Source organism: Dermochelys coriacea, chromosome 3, assembly GCF_009764565.3.
Source record: "Dermochelys coriacea isolate rDerCor1 chromosome 3, rDerCor1.pri.v4, whole genome shotgun sequence".
Lineage (NCBI taxonomy): Eukaryota > Metazoa > Chordata > Testudines > Dermochelyidae > Dermochelys > Dermochelys coriacea.
In genome coordinates this window covers 3,354,658-3,369,593 of record NC_050070.1, presented here as the reverse complement: position 1 = coordinate 3,369,593, position 14,936 = coordinate 3,354,658, and the positions used below count along the sequence as shown (strand labels likewise).

At 48.9% G+C, this 14,936-nt stretch overlaps 1 protein-coding gene across 1 annotated transcript in view; it reads left to right on the top strand.

The window, feature by feature from the left end:
• The first annotated feature begins 3,008 nt into the window (after positions 1 to 3,008).
• Positions 3,009 to 14,936, top strand: part of LOC119853257 (interferon-induced very large GTPase 1-like) — a 28,562-nt gene continuing 16,634 nt past the window's right edge. The window contains exon 1 of the mRNA XM_038396118.2: positions 3,009 to 3,478. The gene's annotated coding sequence lies outside the window, so the exon portion shown is untranslated. The remainder of the gene's footprint in view (positions 3,479 to 14,936) is intronic.

Here is a 14,936-nt window from a genome sequence, read left to right as displayed (position 1 = left end):
AATGATTGGTTAAGTTATAGCTAAGCAGAACTCAAGTTTTGCTATATAGTCTGCAGTCAATCAGGAAGTGGGTGGGTGTGTGTGGGGGGAAATGGGAACAGGGAATGGGGGTGGGGAAATTGGAATCATGTTTTGCTAAGGGGGGGGAATGGGAACAGGGACACAGGCGTAAGGCTCTGTGGTGTCAGAGCTGGGAAATGGGACACTAAGGAAGGAAACTGGAATCATGCTTGCTGGAAGTTCACCCCAATAAACATTGAATTGTTTGCACGTTTGGACTTCGGGTATTGTTGCTGTCTGTTCATGCAAGAAGGACCAGGGAAGTAGTGGGTGAAGGAATAAGCCCCTAACAGTCCACTCCAATTCAATTTAATTTTGCCATCCCCTCTTCCCGCCCTCCCCTCTTCGAGCACTGATTGCAGAGGCAATAAAGTCAAAGTTGTTTTAAAATCATGCATTCTTTATTAACTGATGATGACACAAATAGAGGAATAACTGCCAAGGTAGCCCAGGAGGGGTGGGGGATTAGGGAAGCACCGGGTGGGCTGGTGGATGACTGGAGGGGGGAAGAACAAGACCACACTGGATTTCAAAGCTTTTTGAATGCCAGCCTTCTGTTGGTTGGGCAGTCCTCTGGGGTGGAGTGGTTGGGTGCCTGGAGCCCCACACCCTGCATTCTTGGGCGTCTGGGTGAGGAGGCTGTTGAGCTTGGGGAGGAGGGAGGCTGGTTACACAGGGGCTGCAGGGGTGGTCTGTGTCCTGCTGCCTTTCCTGCAGCTCCATCAGATGCCGGAACATGTCCGTTTGATCCCCCAATAGCCACAGCATTGCCTCCTGCCTCCTCTCGTCGCGCTCCCACCGCCTCTCATCTTGCTCCCGCCACCTATCATCTCAATTGTCCCTCCTCTGCTCATGCTCGTCCCTCCTGTCCTCCCGTTTGTTTGCCGCTTGCTTGGACTGAGATATTGATTATCTTCAAACATTTTGCTGAGCTCTTCAAGTGTGGGAGGACTGCATGAGCTCAGTGAACATTTCATCACGTGTGCGTTTTTTTTTGCTGCCTTATCTGTGCGAGCCTCTGGGTCGGGGTTCAAACATTTGCAGATGTGGGAGAAAAAAAAGGGAGAGTACTATTTAAAAGATACATTTTACAGAACAATGCGTAGACTCTTTCATGGTGAACAAAACTATTCACAGTACATAGCACATGTGCTTTTGGTACAAGGTCGCATTTTGCATCTTATATTGAGTGCCAGTGCCTGCAGGTTTGGTTTGAGAGATCCCACACACTGGGCCAGTCAACAGATTTCGGCTTGCAGGCAGTCATGGTAAGCCTTCAACCTTCATAACAGCAGTGCCCTCCTTTCCCATACCAAGCAAAGCCCGCTGAGTTGGCCATTTAAAAGGAGGTGCTGTGGTTTTTGGATTAACGTGCAGCAGAAACCCAACTAACTCCCCACATCCTTTTTGATAGACAAACTCAAACAGCTCAGCTTGAACACCACCCCCCCACCCCCGCCCCACCACGTGATTGGTATTAGGGAAGGTCCCTGCTAGCCAAACGCAAACAGCTCAGCTTGAACATCACCCCCCAACCCCCATCACGTGGCTTTTTTCAGGGAAAATCCCAGCGAGCAGCTCAGCGCCACTTCCCCCCCCCCGAAGGCTTCCCATTCTCTAGGATGATCGTTTCATCACCACCCCCCGCCCCCCACCGCATGGCTGGTATCAGGGAAAATCCCAGGGAACAGCTCAGCGCCAACGCCTTCTGCCCCCCAAACACTTGCCTAAATGTGGGGACGATTTCTTTTCATCCACAGGCAAGCAGCACTTTAGGAATGGCCACCTCTGAATTAAGGGGACCTTAATTAAATTCCCGTATTTCAACCAGGTCACTATGAATGATATCACTCTACTGAGGATAACACAGAGAGAGAAAGAAGGGATGTTGCTTGAATGCCAGCAAAAACCGGGACCATACGCTGCCATGCTTTGTTATGAAATGATACCAGAGTACTTGCTACTGGCCTGGCATGGAAAAGTATCCTACCATGGAGGACACAATAAGGCTGCTCTCCCCAGAAACCTTCTGCAAAGACTTTCAGAATACCTCCAGGAGAGCTTCATGGAGATGTCCCTGGAGGATTTCCGCTCCATCCCCAGACACGTTAACAAACTTTTCCAGTAGCTGTACTGGCCGCGAATGCATCCCAAGTCCTCAGGGCAAATAAATCATTAACAAACACTTGCTTTTAAACCATGTATTATATATACAAAGGTACACTCACCAGAGGTGCCTTCGCCGGCATCACGGTCTGGGATACGGCCTTGGGAGGGTTGGGAGGGCACTGGCTCCACGGTTATAAACAGATCCTGGCTGTTGAGGAAAACAGTCTCTCCACTTGCCTGCGCAGCGCTATCCTCATCCTCGTCCTTCTCATCTTCCTTGTCCCCAAATTTCCCATCCCTGTGCACTGAGACTCCTCCAGTGCTGTTGTCCACGGACGTGGGTGGGGTAGTGGTGGCGGCCCTCGCTAGAATTGCGTTAGGCTCCGCATAGAGCCGGCACGTCTGGGGTTCTGACCCGGAGCGACCGTTTGCCTCTTTGGTTTTTTGGTAGGCTTGCCTGAGCTCCTTAATTTTCACGTGGCACTGCTGCGGGTCCCTGTTGTACCCTCTGTCCATCATGGCCTTGGAGACTTTGGTATATGTATTGGCATTTCGTCTTTTAGACCGTAGTTCTGCCAGCACGGATTCGTCTCCCCATACAGTTATCAAATCCACCACCTCACGTTTGGTCCGTGCTGGAGCTCGTCTGCAATTCTGGGACTGCATGGTCACCTGTGCTGATGAGCTCTGCGTGGTCACCTGTGCAGGTGAGCTCACCACGCTGGCTAAACAGGAAATGAAATTCGAAAGTTCCCGGGGCTTTTCCTATGTACCTGGCCAGTGCATCTGAGTTGAGAGTGCTGTCCAGAGCAGTCACAATGGAGCACTGTGGAATACCTCCCGGAGGCCAATACCATCGAATTGCGTCCTCACTAACCCAAATTCGACCCAGCAATGTCGATTTCAGCGCTAATTCCCTTGCCGGGGAGGAGTACCGAAATTGATGTTAAGAGCCCTTTACGTTGACAGAAAAGACTTTGTCGTGAGGATGGGTGCAGGCTTAAATCAGAATAACACGGCTAAATTCTAAATAAACTCGTGGTGTAGACCAGGGCTAAGAGTGTGTCCCAGACCCTGTCAGGTTTCACTTTGCTCACTCCTGTCAGAACTTGGCTTAGCCAACAGGTTACTTTTTCAGGCTTTCTAAAAACACTGTGATTTACAAGAAATCAGGGGAAGTTATTGGCAAGCTACCAAAACTGAAACCGTGCTGTATAAATAGCCTTGCAGAGCCACCGGTTTGAGAAAGAGGAAAAATCGGAGCAAGTACAGAGCAAAGCAGAGAGCTGGAAAACGCTGACGATACAAGGTACTGTGGTGGCTTTTAGGAACACAGGAATTCTCACATATTGTGGGCACCCTGCAAGATGTGGGCCCCCAGGCAGGATTTAAATGAGAACAAGGACCCACCCCCTTCAGTCTCCTGTCTCTGACAGGTTTCAGAGTAGCAGCCGTGTTAGTCTGTATTCACAAAAAGAAAAGGAGTACTTGTGGCACCTTAGAGACTAACAAATGTATTTGAGCATAAGCTTTCGTGAGCTATAGCTCACTTCATCGGATGCATTTGGTGGAAAATACAGAGGGGAGATTGATATACACCAAATGCATCTGATGAAGTGAGCTGTAGCTCATGAAAGCTTATGCTCAAATAAATTTGTTAGTCTCTAAGGTGCCACAAGTACTCCTTTTCTTTCTGTCTCTGACAGTGGCCAGTAGATGCTCCAGAGGAAGGTGCAAGAAGTTAGCAATTAATTATGGGATAACCTCTAGCCAGCGGCAGTGAGTTATATGGGCTCCTGGCTCCAGCAATGCTGGGGGCCAAGCTCCAGCCGTGTTTGGGGCCGGGTCTCCACAGCTGATGCCCCCCGGCCTCCCCTTGCTGCCCCCGCACACCTCCCCAGGCCCGGAGCAGAGTGTCCCTGCCTCTGCCCTGCAGCTCCATGCTGCCTCCCTGCATCAACTGCTGCCGCAGGGTCCTAGTGCCCCCAACCAGTACTGCCAGGGCAGACTGCCCCTGCCCCTGCCCCTGCTCTTTTCCCTCAGACTCTTCCCTTTTCTGGCAGGACCCTCCACCAGCATGGGGGGGCCCCAGCCCTGCCCCCCACCCCCAGTGAGGCTACAGTGAGGGGCAGCAGCAAGGGAAGAGGTGCGCATGTGATGGAAGCACCATCCCCCCCCGGCACCCACCACAGGGGAGGCGAGGGAGATTCCTGGACCTGAGAGGGGCCCTAGGAGCATGTGCAGTGACAGTGGTGTGGGGTGAGTGTGCTGCCGGGGGGAAGTGGGGGGCCCTACCCCAGAGCTCGCTGCTGCCAGCTGGGAGAGGGCTGGGGGGACTCCTCCTCTCTGGCCCCAGTCCAGGGCAGCTTGCCTGCACCCCAAACTCATCCCCAGCCCTGCCCCACCCCAGAGACCAGACACCCAGCTAGACCCCTCACTCCCCCCCCCCCGCACCCTAACTCTCTGCCTCAGCCCTGGGCTCCCTCTCACATCTCAATCCCCCCATCCTCAGCCCCAGCCAGAGCCCTCATCCCCCCGCATCCTAACTCTCTGCCCTAGCCCGGAGACTCTCCAACACCCCAAACCCCCCAGCCCCAGAGAGAGCCCTCATCCCCCACACCCCTACTCTCACCCTGAGCCCCTCCCACACCCCAAACCCCCCATCCCTAGCCTCACCCCACAGCCCTCACCCCTGCACCCCCTCACCCCTGCACCTCCTCCCATCCCCAAACTCCCTCCCATAGCCTGCACCCTGCCTTCACCCCAATCCCCTGCCCTGCCCAGGGCCTGCACCCCAGACCTCCTCCCTCACCCAAACTCCCTCTCAGAGCCTTGGGCTGGTGGGGGGCAGAGTTAGGGGGGCGGAGTTTGGGCAGGGGTGGGTTCTGGGCACCACCAAAATTTCTACAAACCTGCCACCCCTGCCTCTAGCGTACATTTCTTCCTAATCCCCAGCAAGGCGGTTAGAGGTTGGCTCATGCCTTAACATAGGAGGGTCTTGTCCCTTCCAAACTTTTGTTTTTAAAACCCCTGCTATTGTAACGCTGGAAGTTCTCATCATCCAGATAATGGTCCAGATCTTTTCTGAGTGCTGCTAAGCTCCTGGGGACAGATTTTCAAAAGTATTTAGATGCTTAAAGATGCAGATAGATGCCGAGGGGGATTTTCAACAGCGCCGAGGGTTCTGATTGATCTCTGTGTGTTTTGCAATCTGTTTTTTGCACACCTTTGTTTTTTCCCTACTGCAGGGGTGGCAAGTTTGTAGAAATTTTGGTATTTCCCTCCGGCCGCACACTCACCCCACACCACTGTCACTGCACTTGCTGCTAGGGCTCCTCTCAGGTCCAGGAATCTCCCTTGCCTCCACTGTGGTGGGTGCCGGAGGGTGGGGGGGCTGCCATCAATGTGTGCCTCCTCCCCTGTTTGCTTCTACCCTTCACTGGGGGTGGGAGATTGGGCTGCCCCTTGCCCAGCATGGGGCAGGAGCAGTGACTGCGGGGGGGGGCAAGGGCTGTGCTGGTGGAGGGTCCCACCAGAAAAGGGAAGGGTCTGAGGGGGAAGGGCAGGGGCCGGGGCAGTCAGATTGGGGGGGCACTAGGACCCTGCGGTGGCAGTTGATGCAGGGAGGCAGCATGGAGCTGCAGGGGAGAGGGAGGGACTCTCTGCTCCGGGCGGTGCATGCGGGGGCAGCAAGGGGAGGCCGGGGGCCACAAGGGGGAGGCATGTGTGGGCGGCAGGTGGGGCCGGGGGGGGAGGCCCGGCCTGGCCCCTAACGTGGGTGGAGCTGGGTCCCCAGCCCTGAATTTTGCTGGAGCCTGGGCACCAGAAGCCCATATAACTTGTCTCTGCTGCCCTACTGCACTAATGATTCTGGGGTGTTGGGGCTTTCCCCATATCGGGCAACACTTGCCGCAGTGTTATCTACTTTCCTGTTGGTTTGCTGATAATGGGTGACCGGAGTGAAATTAGAGAAGAAAACTATTAAAATCACCCAAGTGTACCGTGTAATAAAGAGCAGTGACCTGGGTTCAACAGCTGACTAGGAGGGCCAATAGGAAGATGAGAGTTCAGAGATTATCTGGTAGAGCAAAGGGGGACACCTGGGCTCAGGAGCAGGCTGTGGGTTAAGGATGGTAACGGTGGGGGGCCCCTAGTATTTGAACTGGCTGGCAGGTTCAATGGGGAATGGGGAACCCACATTCATGAGCGGTAAGGCAGGACTGGAGTTGGACCTGGGATCAGGCACAGGACAGTAGCCAAAAGTGAGCAGGGGCCCAGGATTTTCCAGGGACAATCCTACAACTAAACCAAGTATTTGTGGGTTATTCAGCCACTGCGGGGGCTGTACAAAATCTAGTGGATTTTAGGTTATTTTGATATGAATCAGGATTTGATACAGTTATTTCTGCAGCTTGGATAAGCATCCTGAGCTTGTAAGCTTATCAGTCTGTATGAGTCCCCTTCCTCTCTCTGTGAGGTTTGAAATGATCCACTGTCACAAAGACCCCACCCCCAACCCTAGCTGTAGGGATTTCTTAGGGGAGGAGAGCAGATCTGTTCCCTCTGGGTGTCTTCAGGGGGGTCTCCCACGTGCTTTTCCTACAAAGTTGTCTTTGGGCCCCTGGTGCTGTGAGCTGCCCGGCTCTGGAGGAGCCACAAATGTAAAGGAGAATCTGAGTTTCATTTTAAAAATCAAAAAGCAGATCCCTGTAACGAGCCTTGAAAACATAAAGCAAATAAACCAATGTAGAGCAATCACTGGGGCTGCAAGGAACTCGTAGCTGGACTCCGTTTCTGTGGCAGGCAACGGGGCCCTAGAAATCCCACACACAAACACCCCCTATACTCACTTTCTGTGGGAAATAAACTGTATTCCACCATATGACTGATCTTCCCAAAACCCTCAGGCCAGCTCGGGATACAGCAGGATGATAATCCCGGACAGGAGTCTGCTATGCTGCAGTGGGGGATGGGGACAAAAATTATTTTGCAGACCTGCTCACAAACGCTAAGAGGAACTCTGCCTTCTCTCCCTTGTGTCTGAGCTGATGCAAACCCTTTGCTGTCTAAATCCTTCACACTCTGCTCTCCCTTCCTAGCTGCTCCTGGCTCTTATCGCTTTGCCCCTCTCCTCCACTGTGCCAGCAAAGGCAAACTCCATCCCCCATCTGTCCAGATCTCTCACACCTGTTTCTCCACGCTGCCTTTTCCCCACGGCATGCCCTGCCTCAGCCTACCCACAGAGCCACGGCCCTCTCCTCCTTCAGTGCCCTCCTCAAGACTCACCTGGGCCACAACACCCACAAGAGGCTACTCTGGGCTGGGTTGAGGGGCACTTGGGATAGTTGATACCAAAAACACAGTGTTTATTTTCTGGTGGTTATGTTTTATTTCCCCCTCCCTCCTGCCCCCCACAACACAATTTATCTATTACTTGTCTCCTTAAACTGGAAGTGGGGTAGAGACAGTGTCTTTGTACATGTGTGGCGAGCACTTGGCACATTGTGGGCACTGTTGGCAGCACAACTGGTGCCCAGAATGACTGGTGGGGCTGCAGGCTGCCATCTCCTCCCCCCCTGCAGCTTGGCCCTATTTTCAAAGTGACAAACCGGGACAACGTGGCTGGGGTGTCAAAGGGAGCCGTTCTGATGGCGATTCAGGGAGGTTGGTGGGAAGCGGCAGTGGAGACGGTGCTGTCTCCCATGCTCTCCGTTCTTCCTTCCCTTTCGGAAAGGAAACCTGGGACATCTCACTGTAAAGGGCAGGGGATAACAACAGGAATCATTTAACCCTCTGGGACCCTTTCCCTGTGCTCCCCTGATCCCAGCCTCTCCCTCTCCAATCTCTCTCTACCATCCCATCTCCTCCTACCGTCTCTTCCTCCCTCTCCTCCTGCACCACCAGCTATTCACCCACAGCCTCATTCACATGACTCCATCCCCTCGGCACTAAACCCTGACCACTCAACCACCTACTGCCTACCTTAGAACCGCCCAAACTCCATCATTCCCTCTGTCTTGTCACACGCACTCACACGCCTCTAGCACAGGCTGAGAGACCCCCTTTGGTTACCCAATCTCACCACAGCTCACACCCACCCCTCAGCTCTGAGCCATCTCGCACCCAACTCCTCCAGACAAACTACAACCCCCACACCCTCCAGGCACAGAAAACCCACCCCCAAGTGCAGAACTCTTCCTCTGCCCATCTGACACCCACCACCATCAAGCTCAGAAACCCCCTACTTGTGCTGGCTCTGGGAAAGCAGGAACCAGAGAGGAGTGAGTCTGTGATCTGAAATAGCCCCACAGAAACTTGTATTCCTTTTTCTGTGCCTGGTTCTTCATTCACAGAGGTATCCTGCAGCCTCCAGAGCAGCGGTGTGCAATACGTTCGCCACTTGCCACATGTGGCTAATAGGCTATTGAATGGTGGCTAATGCATGTGGCTTTTTTATAATGTGGCTAATAAGAAAAATTCAAAACCACAAGTGTGGCTAGCATCAAATTTCTGTTGGACACCGCTGCTCCAGAGGCTGGAACAGCTCCAACATTCACCAGGCGCTCCCCAGTGGCAGCAGGGGGTACCCCAACCATACTGTACAGCTGTGCTGATATTGGTGGGACTTAGCCCCATTGTTCCCTAAGGATCAGCTGCCCCAACTACTGAAATACAAATGACAGCAATGGAGACATCAGTAGTGTCTCCACAGTTAGGGCTGTGTTGCGATTTGCATGAAAATCTGTCTGGTTCACACTTAAATGATTGAATTCTGTCTCCAAACTTGGCCCTGTGACTCTTCATAGACCAAATTAATTTTCCATGTAATACTGTTAGAAAAACATTGACAAATGGGTGCAGAGGAAACATTTAAAAATTCTCCTTCTTAAAATTTTACTATTTTCCTACCATTCTGTTGGGATCCTGTAACAAAACAGTTACAGTCTCCACAAACTCCAAATGTCGCGCACACTTTGATAACGTCTCAGAAATAGGCCACTTTTGCGCTATTAAAATTAAATGCATAAAGAGTTTTCCCCCTTCTTTGCGATTCCAAATGATCCTGAATTTTAACTGACAATAGTTAGGCACACGGGGAGTAGAGAACTCCTGCTTCTTCTGGAGGCATCAGTTGCAGCTCCAGAATTGAAGTGAATTTTGCACTTAAAGCAGGGATTCATCCTTTTTTAATGTATGAAAAAATACATATACACCCCAAACTCATAGCGTTGACTCTGAACGTAGAATGACTTTTATGAGCATATGCAAGTAAAACAATTAATTTCAATTAAAGTAAATTTTAAAGTCCTTTAAAGATATTATCAACGTGTGGAGGACAAATTTGTCCCTAATGTTCTCAGTAACCAAATAATACTGATTCTTTAAACTTCCCATGTAGTTAAAACTTACTGAAATATTATGTATGTTATCGCTGAAGATTTTATTTTAGATTCATGGTCATTTTTTGCTATTATATTTCATAAGTGAAATTTTCTCCTTCAGCAGGGGCTGGGGAATAATCTTCAGTCCACGAAGAACTGCCCTCTTTCAAAATGTCGCCCATCAGTTCTTAATTAGACTGAGGTTGCAGGCTTTCCTAAGCAAAGACAGGTTTCAGAGTAGCAGCCGTGTTAGTCTGTATTCGCAAAAAGAAAAGGAGTACTGGTGGCACCTTAGAGACTAACAAATTTATTAGAGCATAAGCTTTCGTGAGCTACAGCTCACTTCATCGGATGCATCCGATGAAGTGAGCTGTAGCTCACGAAATCTTATGCTCTAATAAATTTGTTAGTCTCTAAGGTGCCACAAGTACTCCTTTTCTAAGCAAAGAAATTCACCTGAGCCTCATTCCTCTTCACAGCACAGGAAGCTACCATCTTATAGAATCATAGAATCATAGAATATCAGGGTTGGAAGGGACCCCAGAAGGTCATCAAGTCCAACCCCCTGCTCAAAGCAGGACCAAGTCCCAGTTAAATCATCCTAGCCAGGGCTTTGTCAAGCCTGACCTTAAAAACCTCTAAGGAAGGAGATTCTACCACCTCCCTAGGTAACGCATTCCAGTGTTTCACCACCCTCTTAGTGAAAAAGTTTTTCCTAATATCCAATCTAAACCTCCCCCATTGCAACTTGAGACCATTACTCCTCGTTCTGTCATCTGCTACCATTGAGAACAGTCTAGAGCCATCCTCTTTGAAACCCCCTTTCAGGTAGTTGAAAGCAGCTATCAAATCCCCCCTCATTCTTCTCTTCTGCAGACTAAACAATCCCAGCTCCCTCAGCCTCTCCTCATAAGTCATGTGCTCTAGACCCCTAATCATTTTTGTTGCCCTTCGCTGTACTCTTTCCAATTTATCCACATCCTTCTTGTAGTGTGGGGCCCAAAACTGGACACAGTACTCCAGATGAGGCCTCACCAGTGTCGAATAGAGGGGAACGATCACGTCCCTCGAGGGCAACTTGGCTTCATGACCCTTGGAAACAATGGATGGTGTTGATCATTTTGAAAGAGGGCATCTTAAATCTGTGCAGCCAGTAACCTCAGTTCCACTGAGGACAAGGAGAGATGGCAGCCATTTTGCCCTGGCTTGCACATGGGACTAAAAATAGCAGAGTAGACATTCCCACTTGAGCTGCAGTCTGGGCTCTGAGACCCAGTGAGGGGGGAGTGGAGGGAACAGGATGTATGGCTGGGAAAGCCCTGGGACCAGGTTTATCAGGAAGGAGCTTGGGCTAAGCTTTCAGCGTTGGTTGCTATACTTCGTCTGAGGGCTTTGATAGAAAGCGGTCAGTTCTTCTTGAGTTTCTCCAGAGACTCTTTTATGCTTCAGCCTCTGCCAACAGATACATTTTCAGTTATGAAAAATGGCCAAAATTACCATTAATCCTGGAATCCACATCTGACGAAGTTGGTTCCAGCCCATGACAGCTTATGCCCAAATTTGCCCAAATACTAAATTTGGTAGTCTCTAAAGTGCCACAGGACTCCATTAAAGGGGATTTAAGGTTGAGTGTACAGTACAGGGATATTATAATTATCCCCATTATAAACCCAGGAAAATCCAAAAGAAATCCAAACAAATTGGGTTATGGAAATGCACAATATGGGTACCCAAATCACCTTACATTTGCCTTGTAGGGACAGATGGAGAGAAAAATAATGAAAAAAAAAATCTTTACCAATCAGTTTTATCTCATCTGGGCCCACACATATGGGAATACCTGAATTGCAGCCATACAGTTATTTGACATTGTTTGGGTGCCCTCACTGTGCCTGTCCTTACCGCAATAAGTTTGGGTTTCTTTTTAGTTGTACTTTATGCACGTTTAGTATATTAGGTTTGGGGATAATAATAATAAGCCTGTAAAATATTGAAACCTAAATTACTGCTCAGTACTCTGTACCTTAGCTCTAGAGAGAGCCTGTGCGTGTGGTAACTGTGCATTTCCATACCGTCACATGTTTGGATTTCTTTTAAGTTTAACCTCACCTCTGAATTTTCTGGATCTATAATGCTTCTTTGGGGATCATTAAAACATCACTATAATATTCTTTCTGTTAAATTGTTACATGATTTTTAAAAAACAAGGAAATTCCCAGATTAAAATTTCCGATGTGAAAATTAAACATGAAACCAAAGAGTTTGAGAGTGAATGAGACTGAATGCCAAACTGTTCTCAGGAAGATGGTGACCTGGCCACATATGGTGTTAGCACGACTATGTTCCCTGAGAATAGAGACTGAATAGAATAGGCTTGAATAGAGACTGGGAGTGGATTGGTCATTACACAAAGTAAAACTATTTCCCCATGTTATTTCCCCCACCCCCCACTGTTCCTCAGACATTCTTGTCAACTGCTGGAAATGGCCCACCTTGATTATCACCACGAAAGGTTTTCTTCCTCCCCCCCACATGCTGGTAATAGCTCATCTTAAGTGATCACTCTCCTTACAGTGTGTATGATAAAACCCATTGTTTCATGTTCTCTGTGTGTGTGTATAAATCTCCCCACTGTATTTTCCACCGAATGCACCCGATGAAGTGAGCTGCAGCTCACAAAAGCTTATGCTCAAATAAATTTGTTAGTCTCTAAGGTGCCACAAGTCCTCCTTTTCTTTTTCCCTGAGAACAGTTTGGCTTCAGTCCCATTGAGAATAAGAGATGACAGCCATTTTGAAAGGGGTCAGTTTGCCATGGAATTATCTGTAGTACATCATCATTCTTCAACCATGGCTGAAGGGGAAAACTTTACTGTGAAGAATGGTTTAAAAAAAAAAAAGACCATTAATCCTTAACCCACCCCTCTCCCCCAAATATTCAGATGTAATCAATGTTCAAATGATTTTTAACTATATTGTCAGTTTGAAAGGTCTGCACTATTCTGTTATGAAGATCATTTGGGACAAAATAAATGTTCTGGCACCTGTGCTAAATTTATTTAAAAAACCATTAGAGAATGAATTTTAACGCATGAACACATTATTCAATTTACTTGTACATTTTCAGAAAAATTCATTCTGAACTCAACAAGTGGCATAGCTTTTTGCACACACTGTATGTTTCATACATAACCAAGTGAAGGAATCCCTCCTTTAAGTGAAAATCTGAACTCAGCCCTAACTATGGAACTATAAGAATCCTGAAGTAATTGTAGTGGTGCCTATGTACCGCAAAACAAGGTATCTGGAAGTGAGGATGGATGTAATGTTCGTATTGTTTCACAGTTAATTTTTTATAATTTGTATTTGGTTAGTGGGAGTTGTCCCTTTAAGCATAGGGTGTGGCAGGATTACACCATATTTGAAACTGAGAGCAACATGTGAAGATTTTGCTAATGTGTTCAGAGAGTACGGTGACCAGATGTCCCGATCTTATAGGGACAGTCCCAATTTTTGGGTCTTTTTCTTATATAGGCTCCTATTACCCCCACACCCCATCCTGATTTTTCACACTTGCTGTCTGATCACCCTATCAGAGAGTGGGAGAAAATCCTGCTTGTCTGAGCATCAACATGGTCAGAACTTCATTTACTAAACTTCTCTTTCCAGAAAGCAAGTCCCATTCTCACAGGTGTTACATTAATGGTTTGGAGGCTGTCAGTTTGAATCCAGCGCAGTTCAGCAGGAGTTATAAAGGGTTTCCACTTAATGGATGTTTGATAGTCCTCATACATAAGTTTGGTGAGTCCCAGGTCCAGCTGCCATTCACAACCCCATCGTTATTCTTTGCACTGGACTGTAGCTCTTCAGGGTAGGGTAGGGACACTCTCTTACTATGTGTTTGTACTGTGCGTACCACAACGGGTGTCGATCTCAGGTGGATCTGCTAGCAACATCTTCTTCAGCAGGGGACAAAATTGCTTTCAATTTACAGCAGTTGGCAGGACGAATTGTCACACACACTTTGGGAGTGGATGGGGAAGTTCAAAAGTCAGAAGACAGGCCAAAAAACACAACAAAGAAAACCCCACTAGCTGATCTTTTTAAACAGTCATGATTATTGGACCCATCACATGAATTTTTGGGATCTCTCTCATGATTTTTTCATTCTTGTGCCGAGCAGGACGGGGCTGAGCATGTTCCCAAATCCCTTTCCCCCTCGAAAGCAGTTGGGCAGTGCAGGAGATCAGCATCTCTTGGCACAGCAGCTCCCCTCACAAAAAGCAAAGAGCCTTTTGAAAGTGTTTAGCTGGTCTCACACCTCTCAACGTATTATTTATTTTGATGACATGGCTGTGCCTGAGGGCCAGCTGAGAAAAGGAACCTAGTGTGCCAGTCACTGAACAAAAGAATAGAAGACAGTCCCTGCCCCGAAGAGCTAACAAGACCAGCCCTGTGGGAACAGGGCAGAACGTACCAGCACAGTGAAGGTCTGCAAATGTCATTAGTGCCACATTTCTTTCTAATTCTTTGGGTGGGGTTTAGTTAGAGTTGGGGATTCCCTCCGAGAACTTTTGCACTCAGCTTATCCAGAACATCTCATCCAGTTCTGGGAGACACTTCATCCAGCTCTCTGGGATCCAAACCCTCAATTTGAATGTGGACTTGTCACTGAGGTTTTTTTTTTTTGGCATTTCATAAAACTACACCTGAGGTGACCAGGCTCAGGGGTAGGGCAGTGAGTTAGGGTGCACCACAACTCCAAAGTACATCATTATCAATCAGATTAGGCCGAGGTGCCTGTTGCTGGCACAAAAGCCCGAGGCAGGCAACAGCTGGATTCGTTGCCCGGTGTGCGTCGCCCAATAATCACAATGGGGTGGAGAAGTAAAAAAGTTTATTTGAAGCTTCAAGCGGTACAGGGAGACAACAATCTCAAATCCTGCATACCCCAGTGCAAGCAGTTACACATATTTTATACATTCATTCTTTAGCATACTTATCCTGCCCTGAGTATCCATATAGCCAATCCGGTATACCGGCCAGTTCCCCTTTTTCCTCTTATCTATTCCCCCATATATGGAGTTGTTTGTTCAGCATTATCTAACATTCCTGTCCTGCTTGACCTAATCTTGCTCCAGCCAGTTTGTGCCTGCAATACGCTGTTGCAAACTTCTCAGCGTGACCGCTGTGAGTGTCTCCGGGCAGAAAAGGGAAGGGGGGGCCATCTGGGAATAGAGCGAGGGGGCTTCATCGACACTTGTGGTCTTCCATCCCCTTGAGTTACCTAGTGGCCATGCCCGGTGTCCCCAACATGCCGACTTTCTGATTTGCCAGGGGGATGCTCGACCTCTGCTCCGCTGCACTCCAGGCCCTGTCCCCAATC